This window comes from Dromaius novaehollandiae, chromosome 5 (genome assembly GCF_036370855.1).
Source record: "Dromaius novaehollandiae isolate bDroNov1 chromosome 5, bDroNov1.hap1, whole genome shotgun sequence".
NCBI classification, from domain to species: domain Eukaryota; kingdom Metazoa; phylum Chordata; class Aves; order Casuariiformes; family Dromaiidae; genus Dromaius; species Dromaius novaehollandiae.
Genome location: NC_088102.1, coordinates 57,823,611 through 57,841,258, shown reverse-complemented (window position 1 = coordinate 57,841,258; position 17,648 = coordinate 57,823,611).

Sequence of the window (17,648 nt, the reverse complement as noted above, 5' to 3'; positions counted from 1 at the left end):
TGTCATCTCTCTTATCTGCTTTTATCACCTGTTTGTGTCCAGTACATTGGCTACTCTCTGCTGCTTGATGGCTGCCCATGATTACAGTTTTGTTAACCCTTTAGTTCTCATCCAGCTCACACAGGTCTAACATTTGTCTTTCTAAATCTCCCTTTTTTTCTAAAGCCGAATCAACCGCTGAAGACATTGTCATTGTATTCTTAACAAATCATGATTTATTAAAGGGAAAAAAAGGAATGAATGCACTGATGGGGAAATATTCCTGCCCCAAGTGATAGAGCCTTGCTTTGACTGCACTACATACAGAGAACAGGCAGAAGCTGTGTATCTTTCACTTCGGGCCTTTGCCAGTGTACTGCAGATCCAAATTGGAGAGCTCTAGACTTGCGCCCTGCGGGGAGGTAATAGGTTGCCCTTCTGGCCCTCCTGGGCTTTGGCTTTCGGGCTTAACGGCTGAGCATGTTTTGAACACAGCCATGAGAAGGTGGGCCCAGGTCCCCAGGCTTCCTTCACATCGATCGCTTATCATCCAGCCAAACATTTTATTATCAGCTTGGCCTAAATTAAAGCCAGTGAACTAACAGGAGACTACCACACATCCATAATGACAAACCTGAAGCAGCTGATACCTTGGGAACAGTATTTAGTTGGAGTCAGCCGTGCTCTGTTTAAAGCTGCAACATTTAAAACTTCATATGTAAAGATAGGTGCCATTTGCTTAGAGAACAAAAATTTCCTGAACAATACCATTTCAGAGAGAGCCACAGTTCTTCGCTAAAGAACGTGAGCTAAAAAAGACAGTGAAATTTTCTTACTGAAGAGCCTCTATGGTTCAACTCTTTGCTTTGAAGTGTTATTTTGTTTGACATAATTAGATTACAAAAAGCTACTTATAAAGGCTAGATACCCAAAACCAAATAAAAAAATTGGATCTACCCAAACCAATTTGGGCGGGGTCAGCAAAAAGGACACTTTTTTAATAAAAAATTCTCTCTTGTTTTGTTTAATAGAGACTTATAGAATGTAATTTCTAACTGCTCCAGAGTATTTATTGCAACTAGGTGCTATAGGGAACCAATAAACACTAGAATAAAGACTCTGAATTTCCCAGTTAACTATATGAATTTTGAGATCTGTCTGTTGAACGTTAATCTCCCTTGTTAGTAGGAGTTTCAGCTAAATCTGCAGTTTTAAACCGTTACTTAGAAAAAAGGAAGGAGTCCTGTGTTCCTGAGGTTAGTAGCATTAAGACTTCTACCTGACCAAAAATTGCTGGATTCAGCTAAAAAAACTCCAATTATTCCAAATGCAGTATACCAATCATTCCAAATTAGTATATAGTTAGAGGATGTTCTGTCACATGGATATCAAGACTATGGGAAAGGCTATGTACTCTGACTGATTAGATTCTGTAAATCATGTAGTTAGCTGGATTCCAGCAGCTTTCATGTGTGATTCTGTATTTATCACTAGAAAATTTGAATACTACTTTAATAGAGTAAAATTTCAGACAACAGAGAAACCGAGGGCAGTCTTTTTTTTTTCTTTTTTTTTTAATTTTACTTCTCTACCTGGAATGAATATTTAATGTAAGAAGATCGGGCTGAGCTAAAATCGAGACTCAGATGATACGCTGGCTCAAAAATTGAACTCATTTTAGGAGCAGTGTAGTGAATAGTTATGAAATGCATAACACTGTTTTTAGTCAGGAGAAATTTTGTAATTGTATGTTGTTTACCTTGGCCATTTGCTGGAAATAGCTAACTACATTCCTGGCTCTTTTTGCAGAGACACATCTTTAAAAGCAGGGTTATTTTTGTACATGTTAAATATTTTTGTTCAGACATGTATTAAACTCAGAAAAAATAGAAAGTAACCCAGCTGGATTTTTCAACTTTATTTTTAAATCTAAGATTGCCGTGATGTATTTTTTAAATTTTTCTCTTTGATATCAACGCATTTAAAGTTCTGACATTTTCTGAAAACATTAACAACTGTCATGAAAAGGTTTTTGGCTTCTAGTGGACACCCTGTATCTCTGTACACTGTGCAGATTTCTTGGGATGACTAGCATGAAATTTAATTCGTGTTAATCAACCATAGGCAAGGGCAAAATGAAATGATTGTGACCTATGAGAACAGGATTTTAGAGTATTTACAAAATCATGCTTCTAAGCAGCATGGAAAAGCAATGACTAGTGTAGGGCATTTTCTGTCTGATTCATGAAGAAACTGGCTGCAAAATGCCAGGCTGTGATTATATTTTCGTGGACATAACTGATTGGTTCTCTGTGAAAAACCCTGGCAATTCACATGTAGTGTAAGGTTCACTTACAGCTACTACAAGCCCATTCTTCCCCAAGAGCTTCCCTGACTCTGATTTTACTAGAAAACTTCTGAGGGCTTCATGAAAATAAATAGTCCTTTCGCAGCATGGGCAACACGCATGAAAACACAAGAGCTGTCTGCATCCATCTTCCAGCTGTCCTGGGAGCGCAAGCTGCAGCGATGCTGCCGTGTGCAGCACGTTCCCCTCTTGGTGTAAAGGGGAGCGTCGGCAGCCTTACCGAGAGAGACCAGCTATCTGGGTGGAAAGTTAAAATACACTAGGATGAATTGGCCTGGGGCCAATCCCACGTACCAGAGAAGGCTGGGAGCTTAGACACTGTTGCCGTGGAGGCCGAGATGATGGTGCCCTCTCCACGAGGTCAGGAAGGACATCATTCCTCTGCTGCTGCAGGCCCAAGCTGAGCCCACATGTGCTGCAGGCAGCTCATCACCCACATCCAGCCGGGCTGGCACAAGAATTCAGGCTGTGCTCCTTGAACAAGAGGCCCTTTAGCTGTGATTTGACAAAGAATGTAGGATGTAATACTGGGGGAGAAATTGCTATAACAAATAAAAATTAAAACACTGTCATTTTAGCAGGTGTATGTGGCCCAGACCGTAACAACCACTGTAGTTAGCTGCACTGAATAAAGCCCAAGGAAAAAGATTTTGTGGATTTCCTATCTGATGTTTCTGAAGCAATGTTTTAGCAAAATCTGGATTAAATGATACCAAATTCATTGTTTTACCAGCAGGATTTTCCCAAATATTCAGAGAAATGACTGGCAGGTGCAAAAAAAATTGTATTTGGCTTTAAGATACTGAAAGCTTTGAAGAATAAATCTTGGATTGTATTTTCCATTTTCCATTTTTTGTCTCTTTTCCTTTCAGACTTTCCTCCCTGACTATGAGGATAGACATGTACTTTAATGACCTAGCAAAAATTGAAATTCTTGTGTAATCTGAAGGCTGGCGCTAAAAGAGAAATACCAAGTATTAGGAGATTTGCAATGAAACAAAAAAATTAGTAACTGGTTGGACGATACACTGATGGGGCAAGACAAGGAAGTTAAATTAAAGGCAGGAGGTGACTCTCGGTATTTTTATCAGGATAAGTTGCTCACTCTTTGCTAGGCATGATACATTTGCACGGAACTGCCGCTTCCAGCCCCATCGCTGATGGCTGAGGGGACGATGCCCTCGCTGCCACCTCCGTTGCGCTCGTGCAGCCCCGTGCACAGGGCACCTCTGCGGCAGGGCGGGCGCGTGGGCCCCTTCCAGCTTCCCGGAGGTGGGACCCGACCACCTCCGTACGCTGTTGGCTACGGCAGCTGTTGTTACCCTCGACTAATCTCCCCATCGTGTGCGGTAGCCTGTAGCTGGGTGCAGGTTAAGCACTTCAGGGATTCTGTAAAATCTATGTACTCATTCTTGAGAGCATAATTTCGGCTTACATGAGTGAGCCATAGAAATCAGAGCATGAGGCCTCCTCGTGTGAGCTGGGTTGTGGAAATACTGCCTGTATGAAAGGACTGGGACTCTCTCGAGCCCCGTCTACTCAGAAAACACAAGGTGGTTGATTCAGACTTGACATTTTCCATCATATCCCAGTGCTAAATCCAGCCAATATTTATGTCGTAGGTAAAAATACCTGCCTGACAAAACTATTCCTCGACAACTTCTTCAGCCATGCTTGTTTTTTTTTTTCCTATATGCACCAGTCACAAACAGAGTCTGTAACAAGTGTTGGATAAAGAGTTTTTAAGCATGCAGAATGTAATTGTGCACAGGCAAAATTATATATACCTCTGCTTCCAGCTGAGTTCTTTGAACATTTAATACAGCTAAACATTATGATGATTCTTTATTGCATGTGATATTGTGTTTGGTGCTATACAGTGTAAGAGGAAAAAATACCACTGCTGTTTTACCATAAGGAGATACTAATTTAATTAATCTCATTTTCTTGTGTGGAGTTGATGTGTTGCTATTAAATTAATGTAGGTTCAAACTATGCCAACATTATTATATAAAGCATATTGCTAAGTTAATTAAAGATGTGAAAATAACTGATTTTTCAGTTGGGCAGGAAACCTTAGGTATCTCTCCCAAATTTCAATTTAATCAAGCCAAATTTACATTCGGCCTTTTTTGTGTGTGTGTGAATAAAATGCTGAAAACAGCTATTTCAAATTGAACAAAATGTTTCTTCCAAAGCCCAAACTGATTGTTTTGTTTCAGTATTTTGTGAGAAAAGCAAAGGGATTGAAGGGTACAGAGCTGCTAAAAAAAACAAGTCTTGTACTCAGAGCTACGTAATGAGAGCACTCAGGCTGCAGAAAATGCAAGTTCAATTTTCTCCTTTATCTGAAGTAATTCCAGAGACTCATTGTCATAACACGCAAGTATAACACAGAGATTTCCATAAAGCAGGCGAATCACATTTTAATCCAAAGACGCATCAATGCTTCTGTTTTTTTTTTCCTTATATCACATAAAACAGAAAAACTGGTTCTGGTTACACTGAAAGCATTTGGTCAATTACTGCCAACTACAGACACTGCAGACAAAATTTGTTTACTGAGTGCATGTGCACTGAATCTGTCAGGTGACAGGACTGTACTCACTCAGGGTATCACTAGTGAATTATACCTTAAATCATTTAGTTTTCATTAATTTAGTTTTCAGGGGAAAAAGAAAGAGCAAAAATAGCTGCTCTTAGTAGTCTTGGTCTTTCTAGTCTCTGCTGAATTCTTCACAGATGGTTGTCAACTTTATGAAAACTCTGTAACTGAAGACTATAAAAGTGGCCAGAATCTAAATCCATCCAAATCTGTAGTTAAGAAACTATCTCTGTGTTCAAATTTTGAAGGGTGTAAAATTTTCAGCCATGAAATCGTAAGGCTTCACATTTCAGAGATCTACTCTCTATTTCCTACAATAAACTAACAAAAATAAATTGTGGTAAAGCATGGACACATGATACAATGGAAAAAAATCTCTGCTAAAGAAAACTTTATATAAAGAAAACTTGGATAGGGTCACTAACTTGAGGGAAGTGCTTATCTCCTTTATTTGTTTCCATTATGTAACAAAAAGTAAAAAAATAGCATTCTGTACCCCATTGTGCCGTAATTTTTTTCAAAACAGGGCTCAGAGAAGTGTGTGTATATGTCAGTTCTTTGTAGGAAACATATTTTTCTTGTGTAGGAAATATGCCACTTAATATATAAGAATATTTTAATAAAACATAACTAGGTAATGATCTGAAATGATGTTTTCCTTTACAGACTAAAAAAAATCATGGGAGCAAGCAATTTCTGTAAATGACATCTCTGACTGTACTTTGCCCTCGTAATTTATCAAGGCTCACAGTCATCATTATTTCAAAAGATTAATTCTGTTTAAATAGTCAATTGAGCAGAACAAGACGTTAGTGGGATAGTTAGTTATATGTCACAATATACTAGATAAAGGATAATGCCCCACTTAAGAATTAATAACATTCTAAACCTCTATATAAACTATTTTTTTTATCAATAAACATTTCTCTGACAGAGGGCCAGATGCACTCACAGGTCTTAATTGTTCAATCCAGTGACTAATCCCCACTTGATCAAGATTTTACTGACTTAGCAGCTGTCTGGAGAGTGACAAATTTATGATTCAATGGCAATTTCATCTTAAACATGAAACTGCATGATCATTTGTGGGAATTAGCTACCTGATAAGATAACGTGGGTGGAAGTAGTGCACATAATTCTGCGCAGCAGAACTGGAGCGTTGCAGAATTCTTCAGGGTGCGTTGGAAAGACACAAATGGCCATTAAGGGATTAGCCCATCACTGATTGAGTGGCTGCACCGAGTTGAGGTTCACTAAATCACTGGAGTGGTAGGTCATTACCCTTGGATACAGGAGACAGTTGAATCTGTGTCCAAATGCATGAGCAGTAAATTGGAGTGAATGGAGTGTGCCAAAAACAAAAAATAAAAAATGCTGAACCCTTGTTCTTCAAGTGTTCAGATTTCCAGGTCATACCCCAAGTTTTTTCTTTCTTGGCATAAAAAATATTTTTTCATTGCCTTTAGTATCAGCATATTCTTGTCTCTGTAATCTGCTTCTAGTGTATTGCTTCCCCTCAATGCTATCAAATTTGTGCTTAGTTAACAAATGTTGAAACTTAGATAATATTTTAGAACTGATTAGAAAAGCAATATTAGGAGTTTCCCTTTCCAGTTTTGATGGGTTGTCCATGGTTAGCACTAAGAATGTATTTAAAATAAGTATTTGTTCTCACTTGTGGTTTTGAAACGATGACATTTTGGTAAGTTCTCTTTTATCTAATCATTATTTTATGTGCTATTGGACTGAATCAATAGTTTTCTGTAATAGTTTTGTTTCTTGTGAGGGTTCTGACAAAAATAACACCTTTATTAGAAATAAATACAAATCCAATTGCTTTATCTTAGGAGAGAAATTATAAAATGCTGCAGGAGTAACACAACACTCCTGCCTTCCTGGAACATGTGTTAAAGCAGCTGATGAATAAAATTAACCACTGAGCAATTCCACTTCAGGGCTCTGTAACAATACATCTAAAGACTATTTGGCAATTCAAAATAATAGCTTAAATATGTCAAATTTGGGAATTTTTGCTGTGCTGGCTATGGCCTTTGGCCAGCCTGAATAAGCCTAAGATCCCCTGGGGCTATTTCTCTGTGAGTTGAACTTAATGATCTCTTTTCCCAAGGTATAGATGCATCTAATGTCATTCCATTTATCTCAGTCTAGAGGGGCATGTTACATGAAAGGGACTCGTTTCCTGAAACATAGTACATTTCACTAGAAATCTGTGAGCTACTAGATTGGAAAATTCACCCTTGGAGAAATCTGCTTAATTTTCATCATTTAATGAGCAATTTTCACTTCCTAACACAGAAATAAAGTATGTAGTGCTGAACAGAGGTGGAGCTAGAGGCCAAAGTTGAATATGGAAGTCACCTAGAACTAATTATTTTTAACACAATTATTCTTCACTGAAACTAACACAGAAAGGAAGACAGACATGTTCAGCAAGAAGGGTCCTCAGCCAGGTAAGCTTACGTACCCCCAAAGGAATGGCTTGTTTTGCCCAACACTCAGCAGATGCTTTCGGGGATGTTGCTTTACTTCCCAGTGCTTTTGATCTCTACTCATCCCAGTGTATTGTAAATCTAAATGTTGAAAAACTGAGCCCTGCTGAAATGCTTTGGTCTTTGGGAATATGCAAGTACTTGATATAGAAAAGAGATGAAATCAAGACCAGTCTAACTCTCACTGGCTTTAGTGGGTGCAGGAACAAGATAAAGCAGGGGCTGGCACAAGTTTTGGGGAAATAAGATACAAAGAAAAACTAACTATGCAAAAAACAGAGGAAATGACTATTTTCCAGGTCTAGATTTAACTCCTCTGACAAGCCCAAAGGTTTAAATTAGCTGAAAAGCTTTATCCACATTTTAAGTGTTGAAAGCCTTGGCCAGCTTTACTTTTTAAGATTCAGTCAATGTATACAAGATTTGGAAAGGGAGATGGTGAGTAGGACAGGGAGAACAAACTAAGAGGAAGGAAAGTGCAAGAAGAAAATCAATCTGCCAAATTAGACAGAGCAAAGGAACAGGAAGAAAAACAGGAAATAACCTAATAAAATATACGGGAAAATAAATAACTTCCAGTGCCCCAACAATTTCCTCTGACAAAAAGTATTGGCAGGATAAAGTAAATTATAGCCAAATTTCTGACTAGCTATGGAAAGCAAGCTATTTAGAGACCACATATGGCATTTTTTTCCTCCAAGAATACAGGTAACTGTATCAGGCTTGAGTATTAAAGTCCTATAGGTAAAGATGAAGGCACAAGTATGACCCAAACAATGCAAGTTGAAGAAAGAACGGCATGTTTAATGAAGGCGACCTCCCCGAGGTGCGGTCATAGAGATTTCTACCCATTTTGATTAGTTCTGTGTCAGGGATTGGTGTCACTGGGAATCTGGGTACCCTGAAGGAACGTGAGTACCTTACCCCTCTATGCCAAGGGATCTGTATTTCTGGAGCTCTCCTGGGTGGTCGGACACAGAGGCTCTTTGGGACTAGGGCAGAGAAGCAGACCTGTTAGTTTGCTTCTTAAACTTACTAGCTACTGATCTCCACCCCCAAGGGTGGGCTCTGAAAGATGGCATTTAGCTCGGAAGGATGCCACAGCACCAGCTGCTCAGTGCCACCAAGATGTTGCCACAGCTTTCCCAGCAGTTACCTATAGAGATACCTTTCTGAGAGCAGCAGTCCTCCTCCATTTGAAGGAAGTTTGGCAAATAAGTAATGAATCTATTTTGGAGTTGAAGCCTCACTCTGTAGCATTTACAGTTTTCGCACTCTGCAGAGTGTGATTTTAAAGAGGCTCAGAGCTTGCTTCAGATTGTTACAGTAGAGTAAATATTGTAACATTAGAAACTTGCCAAGAACAACAGAAACATAATTAACTTGAGTAACTCCTTATTGAGCAACCACATACATGATTTACTTTTTTTCACTGTTCAAACTGATCTCCCATGGAAGCAGAAAACATATTCAGCCCAGCTTCGTCACATGAAAGTCAAACTGTGTATTTTAAACGAATCAGTAATTCATACAAAGGATTCCACAGATGAATGAAAACACAGCTTTAATGCTGTGATTTATTCACATCTGTTTCATCCTATATATAAATACTATGGGATATATAAGAAAACAAATGAATCACTATTAAAGTGAATCCAGACTACTGAATGCACTTTATAGAATCAGAATCTTAAAAAATGCACAGGCATTTTTCTTCTTCAAATTAATCATTATCTTAAGTGGAATAGGATGAGTGTATTTCCCAGTTCTAAAAAGTATGAAAACTGCTCTTCTGTTTGCATCGTTTCCAGTTTTAGAAAGACAAAATGAACCAGGGCGTACCATGCTACAATTTCACCCGTTGACACAAACGAAAAGGATTGAACAGACATAATACATCTGGTTTACGATTTTAATTGCCTTTGTGACCCAGTTCATACCAAATCCTCTCAAAGCAGAGTCTTTTTGTATGCATCATGGAGCTAAATCTCTATCTGAGATAGGTTACTTAAAAAAAACATGTTAAAAAGTAACAATATTTCTTGCTCACATAAATCTTTAGTACTTGCAGGTGACCTGAGAAAGTGAGAAGTGGAGAGTTCAGTTGTCTGGTGAATGGGTATGTTAAACTTTCCCAATAAAAGCTACTCCTAAAGCACCAGATTCTTTAAGCAATTAATCACAATGCTGTTGTTTATTAGGAAGACACGCCTGGAATTTTTTAGTAACTCAGGTAACCTTTCACGGTTTGATGGATACAAAAGATAATTGTGTCTACAGTGATTTAATGAGGCCCTCTGATGTAATATAGCAGACTGTGACTACTGAGTTGGTGTCTCTGGCCTGGGAATGCAGAAGGCATGTTCGAGGCAGGGCATGTATACAGAAACACACTGTTATAAAAACAATCGATTGCTAATCACTTTTGAGAAATATTTTCTATGTCATGTAGCAAGCCTGAACAGTCTGCTGTGATAAAGGCCCCTAACTTTACTAATAGACTAGAAATCCTGTGGCAATGTCAAGGAGCTTCAAAAATGGAGACTTTTACTGAATTAAATAAGAAATGAACAAGGTGGTCAGTACAATATCCCGTGGGCACACGATACTTTGACCTTCATGAAGTCTGAGTATTTGCACTTCTTAAAGGCAGGCAAGTATGACAACTGTGATACTGAAAAGTTTGTTCACGAACTCCAAAACCCTCGAACATTTGAGTTGAAGGCTGCACCACAAGCATGATACTCAGGGCCCTGATGGTGCTGAGGGGCAGCCAGCAGAGGGCAAAGAGCACTTATTTTCCTGCCACCCCTTTCCCTAATACCCAGGTATCCGGTAAGTAAAATATTTCCATCCTCTCATTTTTTTTATTTAATGCTTGTATTGAGCATTCAACAATCTCAGGAATTTAAATCCATCCAAAGAGTAATAAACCATCCTGCCCTAAAACCCTTGCTGTAAGCAGTGGCTGAATCACTGCGTGTGCTGTAGAGCTGGTACCAGAGGATGCTGATGCTGATGACTGTCATTTCTGTAAAAGTATGTGGGCTTCTGAAATTTAAACAAGATCTTTCTTGATCATAACAGTCCTCTCTATGTGCCAGGCATTGGGTCTCTCCCTCACACACAGCACAGACAGAATTTAACTGTGCACCGTATCCAGCAGTGCCTGTTTCCCAACAACAGTGTCACTTGCTACTGTTCAGGCTATTAGAACATCACAAATAATTTAACAAATTATTACTGTCTCTTTGAAGCAGGAAGTGGTCTCTTCTAAATTTGTTCTTCACTCTCATGTTCCTAGTTTGTATGTAAAGTCTGCTTTCAGGTAACTACTGATTTTTTTAACTGCTCAAGTACAGTTTGACTTTGAAAAATGGCCATGTAAAAATACTTGTTCAAGGAACCTGTTTCTTCAGTTGCATCAAGCAAATTTATTTCTAAATAACATATTTCTTTTTTTTTTTATTCCTAGAACAGTTAACCCTGAGAAGACTGGATACAATTCTTTCTTGTGCTGTATGGCAAGAAGTATTTAGTAGGTTTGAGCTGTATGATCTACTAGAAGACGCTCCCATTGAGAAAAAAACAGTTGAATATTTGTGTAGCCTACACACTACTTAAAAATGATGGATTTGCTGAAGTGCATTCCTGCATTAGAACCTCAGAGGCTGAAATGAAGGTCGTGAGCTCTCACAGATGTACCTGAACAACTATTATCAGTGATGATGTGAAAAGCACGAAAAGCCCCTCTTGTAAATCTTAACAACCAAATGAGCTTGGAAAGCTGACAGTAAGGAAAGACAAGGTTCTCGTCTGGAAACTGAGTGCTTTCTGACACAGAATAAGCAGTCAGCGTAAGAATCCAGAATGCTTGTTTGCATGCCCAAATCAAATGTAGTAACTAAGAAATCTGAATGTTTACATTTTAAGTAGCCAGGTGGAGGCACCTTGAAGATAAACTGTTTTCTTAAAGTACTCATCTGTCCTCTGAAAAATCACAACCCTTTCGAAGTATATCATACTGCATAAGCAAAATCATGGTATGCAAAATCATGACCAGCTTTTTGAGAAATCAGCTCTTACACAGGAAACATATTTTAGATTATTTACATGTGCTCTGAATTGCTTTTACCTTAATGACATTTTGATCAGTAGTTTCTTTAGAAAATAAAATATTTCTAAATATTTAGGATGCATATTAGTAAGTGGAAACTTAAACATCCTGTGAAGATCCAAGACTTCACATTGCTAGGGAATCCAGGAAATGGGACACACATAAAGGAATTGGTATGGTAGAGAGAGCAAGGAGCATTAAACCCACTGGGGTTTGGGAATTCTACAGATTCCTTAGCTTCTCGGCCTTTACAAAACATCTGTCCCTGCATGCAAAGGCTCTGATGGCCAACACCTTCCCAGCTTTGTCATTCTGAAGCTTCCCTAAAGCCAAGAATACCAGTTCCAGATCTCAGTAGGTTAACAGGAATGAGTCTAAAATCTCTTGCAGACTAAAAAATAATCTGAAAAAATAAACTGGTCAGAGAGCAAAATTGACCAAAACACTGTGTCACAACCCAAAAGGGAAAATAAAACCTTAAATACAACATAAGATATATCCTACTAAATGCTAAATGATAGGATAACAACTGCTGTCCATGGCATTTCGTGAGAAATAAAGGAGAATCTGGAGTTAAGGATCTTTGACTCCCCCTCTGACAGCTCCAAAATTTTCAAGAATTTCTGGCATGATTTTCTTATACTCCAGCATTAGTAGTTAATTTCATTACAAAAACATCAAATTAATTTCATTACTATCTTTTATTTTTCTTGTCTCATCTAGATATTTTGTACATATTTTTAATGCTAAAATAAGATTTTGATTTAAAACAAGCACAAATATATCCTGCAAGATGCTGGATATGTTCATGTTTGTTCACCTTCCACTGAAGTCACTCATCATTTTCCAGAAGTGTTTGGGACCTCCCAAGTTTTGCTGCATTCTGGTATGACAAAAGTCATGGTAAGTGAGAAGGTGGCCTCAGGATCTACTGTTATGGTCTTTCACACAAGCAACAATACATGCTGAAGATACAGAGGTACTTCTAAGAAGTGCTCATTACATTAATAGTTATAACCTATACAAGCTCTATGCCTGGCCCCTATGCCAAGATTTATTCTAAAACATGTGAGAAGTCTTTACTCACATGTGTAAAGGTATCATGTTGCAGAAGATCTCACTGACTGCATCCATGCCTGCACTGATTTTAGGCCAGGGGGTGTTAACATCCAGGGGAAGGTTCTGCACCCTATAGATAAAGAAAAATGACAGTCAGTCCTCACCATACTCCAGTAAGGTAAGCAAGAACGGCACTAGATTTTCTATTTTACAGATGAGGAAAGATAATCTAAATCGATAGTCTGAGCAAGCAAAACTCTCTTTCCATGTGAGCGATGTGAGTGTTACAGTAGTTGGGAACTTGGCAACGATAGATGAACTATTTCTATATAGGTCACCTTCAGTGTCTTCTCAACATACTGTTATGTGACAGAATGGTTTATATCTTAATTCATGAAATTTATTTTTTACTGTAAAACAAATGATAATGAGTAGCTCTTTAAACTAATGTTTTATTTCCAGTGAGTTAAAGTTTTGGCATTAGTTTCATGGAAAAAACATTAATCTTCACAATTGAAATAGAGAGCTGTTGACTAAATATGACCTTAGAAAATTCATTTTCGAAACTATTCACAGATCTTTCTCATCAAATTTTAAGCAAATTATATCTTGTTATCAACTATTAAGGACCAATCATTTTCTTTTCTATTAATGTTTACTGCGTCATTTGAAACATTCGCTTTCAGAACCAAGAAGAAAGGCATGTTTTAATAGCTACTAACATGTTTGTATGCTAATAAGGAACTGTCACACGTATAAGGAACAAACATTTGTTAGTTGTGTTTAACCTTTGGTTAACTAATAATATTGTGAGTTGTAGTTCATGGGAGGAAAATACATTTGTTCCCAGCTGGGTAATGCAGACAAGCCTTGAGGGCTGTTGTGAAGTTCTTTGAATTATTTTTTCTCCTCTGTCCTGCTGGGAAATATACAGAAATTGATACAAGACCCTGCTATCATTCATGTGGCAGCAGACTAGGAATGACTGCTAGAATATCCGGGACATGCTTTATGTTTAGCGCTGACAATCTAAGCAAGACAAATATGATTTATGGGACAATAGCTCAGATGGGGAATGAATGGAGATGTCTTGGTGAAAATATCAGCATAAGTAGGTTATGTGAAGGAAGTAGGTTTTAAGGAAAGATCTAAAGGAGATTTGGCATGTGGCAGATGGGAAGTTATTCAAAGTACAAGAAGCAACATGGAAAAAGAAGTGAAGTTGAGAGTGGGAGAAAAATATTAAAGAAACAGTTAGATAAGAGGGACACTGGAAAAGTCTGCTGGTCCCTTCCACATCTAACTAACCAAACACATGTTCACAGCCTCAAAAGGTGGCTAATGAACTGGACACAGCCTAACATTTCAGAAAATGCCAACAAGTCTTTCAAACCTGGATATTTTTCCTTAATACGCCAAGAGTTTACAGTTTGAAAAATTCAGAAATTATTATTTTTATTATTGTAGCACTTTTATGCAAGTTACTGTCCTTGTTCTGAAGAGCTTCTTGTCTTCTTGGACAAAGAGTGGGCAAAGGGAAATATTATCAACAGATTTTTATTACAGCAGAAGAAAGAGGCCTGCCAAGATCAAATGATTTACTTAAGGATATGAAAGAAGCCAAAATCGTGGTAAAACTAAATCAGTAAGCAAACCAGCAGTGTTTCTGTCTGGCTACAACTGCGGGACCAGTTTCCTAACAGCTAAAGATCATTCATATTCATTCCTGTCAGCATACATACACTACGTACTTTATGGGAGTCCTAGGTCACTTTTGAAGGTGAAATGTATATTTGCAGACTGCTCCATTGCCAGGTCTATAAGAAATATAATATAGTTTCACAAATTTTTTCACTGCCTCGGCAACTTTCTTTCCTTGGCTTAAAAATCCCATACAGCTTTGCCTGTCTCTTCCTAACTAATGTTGTTCCTAGTCCGTTTTCTCTCCTGTGCTTTGCCAGTGATATAAGCCGTGTCAAAGCATTTGTTTGCTTTTTCTCCAGTTACTTTTGCAGGTTGTGCCATAGAGATCAGAAACTGTGGAGCCTTTTCTGGAGTTGACCCTGTGTCCAGCCCACTCCCCTTCCAAGCTCTCCTTCTGCAAGGATATTTGCAAGAAACCTATAAACTAATGATAAGTATTTGGCCAAGGTGTAAACACGGGTAGAAATAATATGTATTTAATGAATAAAGGAAAGGAAAAATAACCTAATTTGTATGTAAAGGATTAGTTATACAACAGTTACCCCTCTTTTCCATGGTTGCTTTTTCCTTTCTTTTTTTTTGAGGGAGAGCTAAAACTAAGTGACAAAGAACATCAGGGAATGAATGAATTTAATGCCCACATAGATAAAATCAGAGATGGAATCGTAACAAATACAGAAGCTGAATGCTAGCAGAAGTCCAGAATAGAGGCTGACACGATCCCCAGAAGCACAAGTATGCATATGCCAGGATTTACATCCCACAACAGCACATGTCCTATACAGTGAGCACTGTGGTTCACATAGTTTACCCTGCTACTTAAATAACTCGGTATGGAATCTTCTGTTTGGTGGTTAGTGTAGCCATAAAATCTTTTCCTGCAGTATTCTGCAAATGAACTTTAATCCATATCTTATCTTCTGCTTGAAAATGAACATCCTTTCTATTCTTATCATGTTTCTGCTTTTTTAGAATTTTTGAGCGTTAGCCATATTCCTCTTGGCAGTTACATGAAGTTGTTCCTGCTCGGCTATTTTGTTGTTACTGGGTTACCTTTGAAATTCCTCCCTTTTTATGACTGCACTCCAGAGGCCCTTTTAATAACCTGCCCGGGGTTAATACTTCCATGAAAGCCCTGCTCGCTCTGATACACTCCCTGCTTTCTCTTTAGATTGTGCAAGTCTTTCATAGGGATACAACATAGTTTACAGAGAAGAAAAATTCAGATAATTTTGTCCCACAGATCTGCTGCTTCATGCTGTCAGCTAACCTGCCCTAGATCAGGTGCCAGCGTGGTGGCTTTCTACCATCCTTGCAGATAGAATAGATAAAGTAAGCATCTTTTTTCTTTCTAGGTACACCAGCGATGTCACGCTGTTTTATGAACCAGAGCCATTAGCATGTCTGTGTTGCTGCCTAAAATGCTACACACTGGGTAATAACCGTGCATAATGGGGCACTGGGTTTGGAATACACTCATTTTATTTATCTGTCCACCCATCGTTACCGACAATTAACGTATTTAGCACAAATTATCTTTAGAAGGACGCTCCTTCGGGTTACAGCCTCTCCCTGACGTAAGGCGGCCAAACGCGCGGCCTCACGCGCCGCCCTTCCCTTCCCGCGCGCGCTCGGCCGTTACGGCCTTCCCCAACGGCCGCCAACGGTCGCCAACGGCTCCGCGGGGGGGGCCTCGCGCCCCGCTCCCCAGGCCCGCACCGCGCGGCGGCGGCTTCCCCGCGGAAACGTCGAGAAACAACCTGCGGCCGAGGCAGAAGCGGCGACACCCGGCCGCGGGCCGAGCCTCCTGCCCGGGGATGCGCCCTGAGGCGGGGAAATGGCTGCGTGGGGGCTCGGCGGCGCCGCTGGCGGGCGTCCCCGGCGCTGGGGTGCGCGGCGGCCGGCCGGGGCCTCCGCTGCCGGGCTGGGGAGGGCAGGGGTTTATCGGCCTTCGCGGGGATCCCACACGAGAGCAGGGCGGGTGCCTGCCCCCGGCCCCGGCCCCGGCCCCGGCCGTGCGGCCCCGCCTCGCCGCTGCCCCTCGGCGCTGCGCGGCGCTGGTAGGGGGCGTCCTGGGGGAAAAGTGTTTTGTTTCTGTTGGACACCAAACGCACAGAATCGTTAGAAGAAAAAATAGAGTGGATTCCAACAGATTTTTTTTTTTAAGCTGGATAGATATCCGTGCTTACTGGTGGAAAGTGCATTTCTTGGCAAGCTGGGCCCTGTCAAGGCTTTGCTTCGACCTTCCAGCAGATACTTTGGTTAAAAACCCTTAAATTTTTCTGTCGCTTAACTGGACTGCTCAGCAAATACAGTGAGAAAAGAGCCAATGTGAATTTAAATGAGAAGATTTTTTTTTCCAGGTGAAAAATCTTCATATAACCTGCAAAAGTAAAGAATAAGGTTTATATCCACCTTATTCAGAGAGAAGACTGTAATTCATTGGCCTATCTAGTATTTTTGGAGTGTTTCCACTAAAAATATGCTCTTCTTAATTAAGCTAAATGGTTGATTTACTGGACCTGCCGTTCAAATTCTGCTGCACTGAAGATTTTCTTGCATTTTTTTTAAATGATGGTCGTGGTGTTCTTAGTTGGGGAAATCTAGTGCCATATTTCTGTGGAGTTAAAAGTTGCTTGCAGGTGTTGCAGAGTTAATAGTTGTCTGAAAGTTTGACCGTGATGATCCTTTCAAATGATGAAAGGGTTTATAGAAAACTGATGTGAAGGATTAAAAAGCTTTTTCTTTTCTTTTCTTTTCTTTTCTTTTTTTCTTTTTTTTCTTTTCTTTTTTTTTTTTTTTTGAATTGTTTCCTACCTGAGAATGAAGTTCATGGTGTTTTGGTGGCTCTAGAAATACTAATGGATGGATTGTGGTCTGCAGTGTAGTGAATAGTGCTGTGAGCTGTAGCAAGCTCCCACTGGATTCTGTGAAAGAATTCGCATTGGCTTCTGTGGGATTTGGGTTGGGTTTAGAGCATATGAATTTCCTATATAAAGTAATTTAAAAAGTGGAGTTTGTAGTAGGATAACTGCTGGATGGAGGAATTTTCTGGCTGGTATTTTATGCTTTTCTTTCTCAGAGTTGTTAAAAGCAAGACTTAGATACAAAAGGAGCATAAATTAATGTATGCAATGTATATGTTAATGAGAAAGTGATTATTGGTTGAAACTCTGGATTATAAGTGAATTGTTTTTGTTTGATTGCCTGCTTCATTGCTTCAGATTTGTCTATCTGCTTACTGTTGCTTTTTTTAAAATTCAGTTTGCACTCTTGGTACTCTTCTTCAGTGTGAAGGGTGACCTC